This window comes from Python bivittatus, unplaced genomic scaffold (assembly GCF_059951505.1).
Source record: "Python bivittatus isolate LINGU-HERP-01145 unplaced genomic scaffold, Pbiv_v1 ctg000320_np1212, whole genome shotgun sequence".
Lineage (NCBI taxonomy): Eukaryota > Metazoa > Chordata > Lepidosauria > Squamata > Pythonidae > Python > Python bivittatus.
Window position 1 is genome coordinate 7,956,509 of NW_028277052.1, and position 12,389 is coordinate 7,968,897.

Sequence of the window (12,389 nt, forward strand, 5' to 3'; positions counted from 1 at the left end):
TCACCAAGGAGTTTCAGGAGCACTGTTTTCTCACTGGCCCAACCCAGCTCCACTCTAGCACCTGAGAGTAGATCAGGCCAAAACAGGTTGTCTCGGCTGGGCCACACCTGTGTTACACGCTTGGCATCAAGAACTCCAAGGTGATAGAATCCCATCTATAAAGTCATCACCTTTCTACAGTTTCAGGAAAGAAAAGGGGGAGGCGTCAACTTCCTTTTGTCTTGGGCACCAGCCCAGGCTGAGCTAACAACCTGCTTCTTCCTGTTACCTTTCAATAGTGTACTTATAAGTGGAGAAAACTAGTTTCCAAAAGAAACAAACAAACAAAAAATGACAGTGAGAGAAAGGCATGATGGATCCCAGAAAATAGCTTCTTATTCATCTCAGGCAGTGACCTGATGTAAGGAAATGGATACTAACCTACTGGCAAACACACCTGGGATGGGAGATATCTGTGACCCGATAAAACTGGGTGGAAGTGACCCCTTATAACCCTACCTGTCAGAGAAATAATCTAGCAGTGGAGGAAGGGATCAAATCTCCTACTGCACAGCCAGATCGCTCCATTTCTCCATGTAATGAATTTTTTCACAGGGGATTTTTGGCTCCCTAGTTTGTCTTCCTTGAAATCTTCCTCCAAACACACATTTTCCCTTACGATTGTTTTTTGAGCCCATTAAACTCTGCTCCAAACCGCAATCAGGCCAAAAGTTGTAAAACTTCATTTGTTCAAATTTTATTCTTTGCTAACCAATGTCAGGCATTATACCAGATATGGTTATTAATCTTGACTTTTCAGACTCTTAGCTCTTGACTCTGGAATAAGCTTACTCACGGAAGATTCCTGGACCTAATTCAGCTGGTTCTGACACTTTTTTGCAGAAAATAGAAGCTACATGTGTATGTATATATATACATACATACATACATGCCTGCATATATATATATGTGCAGGCATGTATGAATGTATGTATGCATCACAGGTTTTCATTCTAGACTTTCCCCTCCCACTGGATATTTGGTTATTTTCTTCAAGGTCATGGAAGGCAACTGAGCTTCGTTGGCGTAGCTTGGGAACTTCTGGTCCCTGCCATCCCACTCATTTCTGACACCTACAATGCTCCTCTTCTCCTCTCTCTATTCTGAACATTACGTTTTGTGAGAGTCAGAACTTGTTTGTTTTTAGACACTTTAAAGGGAAGAGGGAGCTCTAGAGTGGCAAACCTTAAATCTAAGGCTCCTCTAATAGAAAGATGATGCTGAATAAAAACTGTGGTCAGATGCTTCTCTAAAGTTTCGTTTCTGGCTGCAGCTTACAAAACTAATTGTTGAAGCAGAAAGTAGTATTTTATAACCAAAGCAGATTTTCCTCATCATCATCTTATTAGAATTATATCCCACTTTTCTTCCATAGAACTCCTTCTAGGGAGCGAATAAGAACCACTCTTTAAAATTGGTAAAGCTGAGAGACAGCGACTGGACCAAGATTACCCAACGATGAAACTGAATATTTTAACCATTACTAGGTCATAATCCGAACAGCAAGGATATCGAAGCTCAGGGAACAACTTTACTTCCTTGCCTAAATCCAAAACCAAAGATACACAACTATCCTGTTATCACAAAGTTAGAAAAGTCCTTGTAGCTCCATCCCTGGGAACTACTAAAACAATAAAGCTTTTCTGGAGTGAAGTGGGAGGGAATAGTCTAGAATGAAAACCCATGATGTATACATACATACATACATACATACATACATACATACATACATACATACATATACAGTGGTACCTCGGGTCACGAACGCTTCTGTTCACGACCAATTCGGGTCACGAACAGCACCGTTCGCAAAATTTTGCTTCCGTTCGCGAATGCCGGATCGGGTGACGAACAGGATCCGCGGCCATTTTCCCTCCCGTGACACGTGGTCATGGCTTCCTGTAGGGAGGGGGACTCTCCCTCCAAGCAGTAACCGCCTCCCCACCCGCCTTCCTGTCCTCCACGCCAGAAGTCGCGTCGAGCAAGGTTAGCGTTCTCTCTCTTCGTACTGTACTTTGTGTCATATTTTTGTGGTTAAAAAAAAAAATACATATGGTTCAGAACGGATTAACCGTAATTACATTGAACCTTATGGGGAAATTTGATTCGGGTCGCGACCAGAGTCGCGGAACGAATTAAGTTCGTGAACCAAGGTACCACTGTGTGTGTGTGTATGTGTGTATGTGTGTGTGTGTGTGTGTGTATATGTATATGTATATGTATGTGTGTGTGTGTGTGTGTGTGTGTGTATATATATATATATATATCATAAATCTATCACACTGCAACCAAATTTGTGGACTATCTTATAGGTAGTCCTTCAACTCCAGCTTAGCCTTTAGTGACTCCATGAACAGGTCTATGTAGTTTTCTTGACAATAACACTGAAATGGTTTTCTACTCTTCCATTTTTTAAATGCCTTGTATTTCTGAGAGTCTCCCATTCAAGTCCCATGCTGCCACCTAGCTGGACATTTTATAGAATAAGACATTTAATTAGCTTTTGCACACATTAAAAAGAATCTAAAAAGATGTTGGTCTCTGGTAACCTGAAGGGCCACAGACTTCCTACTTTGATCTTGGCTGCGACATGAGCCACGTTGCCTTCATTGCGTGGATGCGTGGAACCGAGCCAAAAGGCTGTAGCTAATCCAACTACAGCACTAAATTAATATCAGTACACATTTTGTACCTCTAGTGTGAAAATTTCAAATGCATTTTATGAGTTCCTACAAATTATAAAGTATTGGAACTAATGAACCCCTCCTCCACACATATTTAATTTTTTTCCCAAATCTTCATTCATTGGCTAGATACCCAAGATACTTCGTACAAAATATCTAATGAAAAAAACCTCAGCATAACTGTTTTTTTTACCTCTAAAGACCAGTAAAATTGGTTTCCGTAAGAGAACAGTTTTTCGAAGCTATTCAGGAAAATTCGTTCGTCCTATGCAAGCCAACTGCCTCTAATCATTTACTCAGGCTGACTTCCTTCCTCAAGGCAGAGACTTGCCACATAGTTGTTGTGTAACCTGCAGTCTGGTTTCATTTGATCAGCTTGGTGACTTATCTTCATTTGATGACTCACCACTTGCTTTAAACACAGTGAAAACATGTGCAAATTAGACCATATAGGGATTAGTTGGTCAGTAACAGCAAAGTTGGTCAGCTTAGAAGATTTCACCAGGAGAGAGACTTGCTCTTTTTCTTTCTCCCTACTCATCTCTATGTGGGAGTCAAGGACAGCTGAGAACATTCAGAGATCCCAAATCCCAAACCATTTCAGACATCCACACAAGTTTAAAGATACCTAGCTACAACCACCCACCTAAAGCTAGCCAGAAACACAGAAGTGACTAAACCATAATTGTAGCCAATGCAGTTGGAACTCTATTGTAACAGTAGATAAATCATGGTTTCTAGTTTAGAAGGATATGAGAAGTCAGATCCATGTCTAGACGATATTGGTGAAGGAAAATAATTTGACAACACACCTTTACAAACTATGTATGGAATGAACAATCATCCCTTAGCCAAACGATTTTGGCTACAAATGATACCAAAGTGGCATTGTGACAACACAATATTGCAATGCATGTCTGATCATTTGCCTCCCCACCACCTTTTTTGTGGACACCCATGTCCTTAACTTTATGCAGCTGTCCAGCCAGAGAAAAAGCATAGCTAAAGAAAGTTGAATAAAAGAGTGTGTGCATGCACATGTACCAAAATATTTCAGAACAGATTCTCACTAGAAACTACTCCAACCACATTGGCTACAATTATGGTTTAGCCACTTTTGTGTTTCTGGCTAGAGTTAGAACATACTTGTCGTTTCACCTGACGATGATTCTAGATCTAAAGGATGAACAGAACACCAATCACAGGTTAGGCAAAAATTCAAAAATTAAACATTTATTTTTAAGTGATGCAATTTCCCCTTTTCACCTGCAAATGTCATCAATATATAGTTTTCAATACCAAGCAAGAACATTGCACCACTCAATTCACCATAGTTAAAACCACCATAGTTGGAATCGTTCATCTTACTCCACATCTACTTTGTACAAAGCTTTCCAGAAGAGTTTGCTTCCTGAATTTCCAAATACTCATCCAACTGCTAATCTTGAAATGGAGAGTAACTTAAATAAAAGGGAAGTCACATCTGCAAGCCAGGGGCAAGAGTCAAAGAATTAAACGCTGTTAGACCAAGATAAAAAGCTGTGGAGTCAAATCAATTTCTTAAAAAAAAAAAATCCAGTCACAATGGCAAACTCATGCAGTGAGAAGGTCTCTTTGAGGGGTGGGGGGGATGTCCTAGTTTGGGCAACCTTAATAGATCCACCCACAACCTAGTGCAGCAGCTGCTAGCTGTAGAAGACAATAATACGCCACACTCAGTGCTGGTGGAAAACCTACCTTTACAGTTAGACAGGGGAGGAAGGAGGAAGAAATAAAAGCAGGCAGGATATTTTAGTGTGAACTACAGGTGAGAAGGTGATCAGCAGAAGAGCTAGTCCTAGCTTGATTTGTTAGCCCTACAACAGCCACAGAGGAAAATTAGGAAGAAGATCAACCAGGGAAACCATCCCCAGGAGAAAGCCAGTTTCAGATCTAACCACTTCCCATTCATTGTGAAGGAGTGATGCTCGATGTACGTCATCAACCACCGGGGCCATCCAAGCGTTAGCATTCCTGTGAGTTCATTCCAATGGCATGTACTCATTGCAGAAACGTATAATGCCACCTCCAATAGAAATCTCCAGAGCAATTTACAGAAAAGTTAAAATTAGTGTTCAACCATCCAGGAAAAGAAAAAGGGAAGCTTTTTAAGCGTGTAGCAGGAAGGCACTTTAAAGACTAACCGACTGATCATGGTGTACAGTTCCAAAGTTTACAGTGTTTGCACCAAAAATAGGAGAGGGGCACACAAAAAAAAAGAAAGGCAGAAGTGCCCAACTATCCAACCCACAATTCAAATCTCACAAGGTCACATCAACAGTCTTTGTCATTTACTCTCAGCCCTCCCCTTCGTGCAAATCAAGAAAAGTAATGATCTGCCATAAAAAATGTTGTTAGCAGATGTTTCTGGTTAATCTTTACCAGGGCTAGCCAATAGACTGAGATAATATGGGGCAGGGGGGGAGAGAGGGAGAGAGAGAGAGAGATCCAAACCAGGAAATGATGTATTTCTGTCATGAATTCCTTTGTTAAATTTTGGTTGCAACTGCAGTGAGTCTTGTCTAGCAATGGTGGGGGTTTAGTTCAGAATAAGCATTAGACAGATGCAAGAGCACCCCAAATCTTCATTTTAATTTTTCCTCATTTTAAAGAATACCAGTTATTTATAACTGTTTTACAAAATAATTTGGTAAGACAAATACTAAGTTTTGCCAATTATTTTCTGCTCTTTTGTACTCGCCAACACAGATGACTGTCTCACTGACCTGGAGGGATATCAACAGATATCAACATCTACAGCAACCTGTCAGGTAGATCAGGGCCAGTTCACACAATACATAGCAACAGTCCTAAATTTATCACTGAGTCACTCAACAAAGAATCAAAAGCCAGTTTTTGCATCCTGATGAGTGTATTCATTAACAGGTACCTTTGTCACATTCACTTCATTCAGCATGCTCTTCAAAAATATTATGTCTCATTTATTTACAGAAGATCCTGGTCCAGCAGAAGGAGCTAGGAGGTCTGTATTGGAACCAATAGACAGAGCCCACACCAAATCCCCTTGCCTAATCTTAAACCAATTTACTTAAGAGAGAAATCCCATAGCTTTTCAGTGGCATTTTATTTCCAAGCAAATAAGGAAATTTAACTGCAAGTTCTTTAAAAAAAACCAAAAACCGAGGAATACTACACTAAAACCAGCAGAATTTTTTAAAAAAATGTGAGAAATGACAGGGCATGTTAAATGAAACATTATGTTCTCTCTACATTGCCTGATTCAAGAAAGATAAAAAGGATTTGCTAATATGTCATTTCACAAGCCTGAACCCCCTTTACTTCAAAGCTCATCGCTTCATTTAAAATAATACTATTTATTCCAGACCGCTAACTCCTAAGAATCTGTAACAGATTTTTTACTTGCAAAACTTGCTGACGAAAGAGCATACCTTTCTTCTATAGATGGTTCCCCAATTCAAACACACAATGTTGCAAGGAAGACTAAACTAAGAGTGATTGTGGGGCCATCTCTGGGGGAGATGGGCAGCACATAAATTTAATAGATAGATAGATAGATAGATAGATAGATAGATAGATAGATAGATAGATAGATAGATAGATAGATAGATAGATAGATAGTCCTTGCATTACCCAGTGTCTGCTGCCCTGGGTACTGAGATGAACGACCGCTGGAGTGGTCTACAGTTGATGCTGAACAAATTCTCAGATGCTGCTATGCCCTTCAGCCTGACTTTCAGCCTGAACAAAACTGAAGTACTTTACCAGGCTGTGCCAAATACCAACCCCACGGAACAAAAAATCACTGTTGATGACACCCAGCTGACAAACGTAAACAGCTTCAAATACTTGGGAAGCATCATCTCGAGTGATGGGTCTTTGGACAAAGAAATTGACTCCAAGGTCAGCAAGGTCAGCAAGGTCAGCCAGGCATTAGGGAGCCTGCGTACTACAGTGCTCAATAAATCCAATATCTGTATCTCCACAAAGCTGAAAGTCTACAGAGCTGTGATTATCCCTCCCCTCTTATATGGATGTGTGTCCTGGACTCTGTACTGAAGGCACATCAAACAACTAGAGAAATTTCACATACGTGCTCTCCGCTCCATCCTCGGCATTCATTGGCAAGACTGTGTCTCCAACCTGGAGGTCTTGGATCACATGGAGGCCACCAGCATTGAGTTCCTGATTATCAGAGCCCAGATGCAGTGGGTAGGACACGTCATCAGAATGGATGACCACCATATGCCTCGCCAGTTGCTCTATAGTGTACTGGAGTCTGGGAAGAGACCTCAAGGTTGACCACACAAGCGCTACAAAGATGTTGTGAAAGAAGCCCCATGCAGCTGTGACATCCAGCCAAGGAAACTAGAACCTGCCACTGCCAACAGAACCTGCTGGCGAGCCCTGTGCTATGAAGCGTCCATCAGCTTTGAAGACAGTGCCACCAAAAACTGATAGAAAACTGTGACTGGCATCACAGAAGAACACACAGTTACTACAGCAATGGACTTCCAGTGCCCTCATTGTGCTAGACCAGTGTTTCTCAGCCTTGGCAGCTTGAAGATGTGTGGACTTGAACTCCCAGAATTCCCCAGCCAGCCATGCTGGGGTTCAAGTCCACACATCTTGAAGTTGCCACGGTTGAGAAACACTGCGCTAGGCTCTGCACTTCCAGACTGGGACTGCAGAGCCAGCTCCGTGTCCACAGATGAACTGCATAACAGCGTGTCTTCTTCGAACCCAAAGGACTACTACATATACCCAGTTCCTGAGTAAGGGTTTCAGATTCTTCACGAACAGTAATGGGTTGCCTTCTTTTGCAAATAAACTTGTGAAGCCCCATTTTTCACCACAGCCACAATACCCAAAGTTAGAGATGCAATCTAAAAATTCACACTTAGCGAGAACCAGAAAACACACCAGTTCTATCAGCTCTTTGTTTACATTCTGGGTGTGCATTTGATAGGGAGCAATTCAGTTTGAGCTACATTCTTTCTTGGCTGTCTAGATGAGGCAGAGCAAAGAAAATTTAAGTCAGCTTTCCCCTACCTGCAGCTCTCCAGATGTGATATACTACATTATTCCTGGCTGGAGGCTAGGCTAAAAAAGGATTGTGTGTAGGTAGCTCAGCACCATTATGGATGAGAATTCTGGAACTGGACCTGGGAGACCTGGATTCAAAACTCTGTTCCACCCTTGGTGACTACTGTCCAACTGCTCTCAGTCTAGCCTCTTCCAGAGGATTGATGCAGAATTGGGTTGGGGAACCAGTGATTGTTGAACTCCCCTTTCCTGTGATCTCTAACTCCTGGCCATGCTGTCTGGGGCTGTTGAGAATGGCTGTTCAGCAACCTCTTCCATGAAACAGGAGGATATAACATATAGAAAACCCTAATGCAAAAACTCACTTTATGAGTTCAGTAAATGCCATGTTGGCTAGCTCTTCTCATTGCCCAAATAGTGTTCCCTCTTCTCTCTTCCTGCTCAGCATTTCGATGTTGTAAGAAGTTATTTATGCATACATTTACTGTACAAGTCTTTGCTCAGCCCTCCCTACTTATATATTGGGACCTTTTCATGAATAAGAGCCCTTTTTCATAAACATCTAAGAATTATCTGTCAGGAGATGGGATTCCAGCCATGGGTGATTTTGCTTATGAGGCCTCACAAAGTCCTCCTGCTATCAATGAATATGGATAAGTGTTCTTGGGAAGATATCATTAAAATTGAAAAGTACTTTTGCAATTTGCAAGTGGTGGAGCCTCAGTGACAAAGCACAAGCAGATGTTTTCTAATCTGATTCTTATTTACTGATATTTTATCATGCTTTTTATTGATTTCTGAAAGCCACGAGAGACCCTTAATCTTGTTCCTCCATTGATTTGCAGATTAAAGTCCTTCCCACAATATATATTTTTCATACTTCAATGGATAGCTTGACAGTTTTGGTCAGAAAACTGTGTATTAAATAATTCTGAATGGAAATTTGCAAAAATCAAATGCCTAAGGCATCACTAACAAAGTAAAAATTATTTCTTACTTGGACACTGCTAAGAGTTAATCCTCTTTCATTTTTCATAACAGAAGAGAAATTTTGCAAGACTTCTTTTGCATCTCTGCTCATCATAGCAAGAAGCTTCCTGATTTGGTTCTTTGGCATAAGGCAGATCCTCTCAGATGAAGTGAATCATAAACCTTTCCCCCCAAATTAACCAGGGTAAATCATTTAATGGTTTTCTGGCTTTAGCAACATCTCAGTCAAACATATTCATATAAACATGCATCCTATAAATCAGGCTGTACAGATATACAAACTAATCCCCTTGTTGCATTGCCAAGGAAGACTAAACAGATGATGAAAGTGGTCAGGAATGAGACAGAAACAAAGGAGAGGATCTGTTTAAAGAGAAAGATTTCATATCCTTCTAAGAAGAGAAAGACTAGTTCTACCCATGATTCTTGACACATACAATATAGTGGGACTGACATCTGAAGAAAACATGTCTAGGATTAGGTTCAAATGACTCCAAGTAAATCCACTGGTGCAAACTTTCTTTAGGGACAGGATTCACTTGATGTTTATTTGGACAGCAAACAAAAGCTATTGTATAGACTATTGGTAGCAATTCAATATTTATTAGAGGGAAAGGTCTTTCCTGTATTGGTTAAAAAAGGTAGGTAATAAGAAAACGGAACTAAGAAAGGAAGAAAAAAAGATGGTAGAAAGTAAAGTAACATTTGCACAAAACTGTCCATCTCTTGCCACTGCCTGGAATCTTGCCAACACCAGAAAAAGGATCAGGTACAGTGACTTTGGATAGCTTTCTATTATGCAAAAACAACATTTTAGGGAAAAAGCTCTATCTCTCCCTGTTATTTCTATATTTGGATAATAGAGTTATCATGGCATTTTTTTATCTGCCCTTATTTCATGGCAGACATGTGGAGACACAGGCAGAAATTACAGAAGTTGGGGTCACCTTCCTCAGGATTTCCAGCCTACGTAGACAACGGCTAACTTATCAAGAATTCACAAGACTGATAGGAAAGGCTAATCTAATCTAGGAGTTAAGAGATGGGCTTTGTGTATCTCGCAGGTGACAATACCTGGCTAACTTCACCTGGGCTTGGAAACTAAACACTGTTCAACCAGTGAGTTCTTGCTTGAGAGAACATCAGAAGGTCTCAGCCCTCTATGTCTCAGAAGAAGGCAACAGTAAACCAGTAATCTATTCTGCCATGCAAACTCCATTGTTCACCTGTTCAACAGAAGAAATTAAGAAGGTACTGAAGAAAACGTGGGTCAGCATGAACAACCAGAACATTTGCAACCAGTCCCAGCATTTTCCCTCTTTAAGCCCTGGTGGTAAAGTCCACCCATGCAAAGATCTGTTTTGCATGCTACATCTTCCAGGCATCGCAGCTTGCACAATTCCATTTTAAATTCTGAAAATGCCACAAATAGTGCTAGTCAAGTTCACCCCAGAGAATTTATTCAGGCAGGACCCAACAGATCACCTTTTAATTCTTCCCCACAATTGTCTAGGACTCTAAAAACACAGAGCAGCTTTATTTCTGAAATTCTGAAAGATTTTCTCTGTGCACGTTGAAAACATTGCCAGTACCAACATAGTTTTTTTTTAATTAACTATTCAAATTTTGAAATTCGATTAGTGTTAATTAAGGAAAACCTACACTTTTCTTCTAAAGGAAGCCTTGGCTGGCCTCACCCACTGAGAAGCAAATACTCAACTTCCACTTTACTACTCTAACTGGAAAATCTGCTTACAATGAAACAGCCAACCCACTGACCTTAACAAAAGGCAACCAGTTCATTTTCTGAGCAGCTGCAGAACAACACCAAAGAGAGACAATCCACATCTTGGGATCTATAGTCAGTGCACTTCTCAGATCAAGTATGTGTCACATTGAACTCAGCTCCTGGTATCTTCACAGTGCAACCATGTTGTTTTCTTATAACAAGGAAATGGTTTATCATTGTCTTCTTCTAGGATTTTCTTTCAACTTCTCAGTTTAGCCTACAGCCTGGGGATTTCAGAGTAACCTCCCATCCAAACATGAACTCAGCTGGATCCTGCTAAGTTTCTGAATCCAGAAAAGTGGACTTATGAAGAATTTTAGGAGGACATTTTTTCAAGATAGGGAAAATGAAGGTAAATTTTCAGTGGCCATCCAACGTAATTCTAGTCTTGAGCATGGGAGCACAAGGCAACTCTTTATTTGAATGCACTGGTAAGAAAGGCTCACTACCATAACATTAAATCCAGTCTTGTCATTAAACACACAATTGGCTATGTCCCCCCAACCAGCTCCAAGCATGGGCTTCTCTCAAACTCTGAATGTTTAATAATTCATTTTTTAAAAAGCCTTCAATAACAGATTACAATTGTTAATTGATAAAGCACTAAAAATCTGTCTCACATGTAAATTGCGTCTGTATAACTTCTTCCCTTATCCCAGTTTAAATCCTACATCAATGGAACTGGAAATGAGCTGTAGATCATGGAAGCTTAGCCTTTTTAATACAATGTATTAGTCTGAAAAGATTCCTTCTGATTTTTGGCCTGCAACCAAAGGCAACCCCTAATGTTTGAATAAAACTCTTGCTTTATTTCCTAAGCATTTAGATTCATCTTATCTTTCTGCTAGGATAGTTTAGTGAATGTTGATTGTGTGGCTAAGAGAAACCAAGGTATAAGAGCATGGTATTTTAACTTCCAGTCCAGCCCAGAATCTTGAGATCTGCTGGTGGTTTCCTATCCAAGTACTCATCTGATCCAATCAAAATAGGCCCTTAGAACTATTTACAACAACCTTCCTGCCAGATAGGTAAGACCTCAACTCCTATAATCTTCAGTCAACAGATCAGAGAAGAATAGACAGCAACATCACAAATGATGCTGGAGAAATATTGAGATCTTGAATTACATCTCAAATCCTTTGCAAAGTTATCAACTTTATTTATTTATATAAGTGGACATGTAGTCTGTCCCATCCTGAAGACTCAAGGCAAACCATATATTAGTTAATTTACCCTACCCCTGGTCAGTAAAAGCCAGGGGTCTTTTTTTTTTTTTTAATGAAAATGTCTTACATCACTTCCAGCAGAAGACACATGGGCAAATCTCTAGGAAAAGGAAACTCCAAAGTTGAGGTTTCCCGCTTAAACAAAAAAAAAAACCCTAGTACATATGATTGTCTCTGTTTTGGAACACATACAACAGTCCTAAAATCTTTCTCCATTGATGGGTTAAAACAGGAACAAGAAGGTGGCCAATTAGAAATATTGCACTGTCAGTGTGGGAAGGAGAGAGCTCTGCAGCCCCCGACAGGAAGTCTAAATAATCTGTAGCCAATCTCCAAAGATTCCCCACCTCTTCAATGACGGGACAATCCCACCCCTAAATGTAACAACCCTGGAAATATTCCAGAAGTAGGCATCCTTCATGCTGGCCATACTGTAACGTAACCCTACTTTCCAAAACAAATTCCAGAGCTCAGAATTCTTCACAATTTCAGGATGCCTTTTGCCCTCTGTTGTAGCTGTACCTGAGACTTTAACCACCAGCACCGTCAACATCACCATCATCATTGTTCAATGTCAGGGTATTTCATAAGTCATTA

General features: G+C 40.4%; 1 protein-coding gene across 2 annotated transcripts in view; it reads right to left on the reverse strand.

Moving 5' to 3' along the window:
• Positions 1 to 12,389, reverse strand: part of ST14 (ST14 transmembrane serine protease matriptase) — a 36,858-nt gene that overhangs the window by 23,379 nt on the left and 1,090 nt on the right. The gene's annotated exons all lie outside the window — the stretch shown is intronic.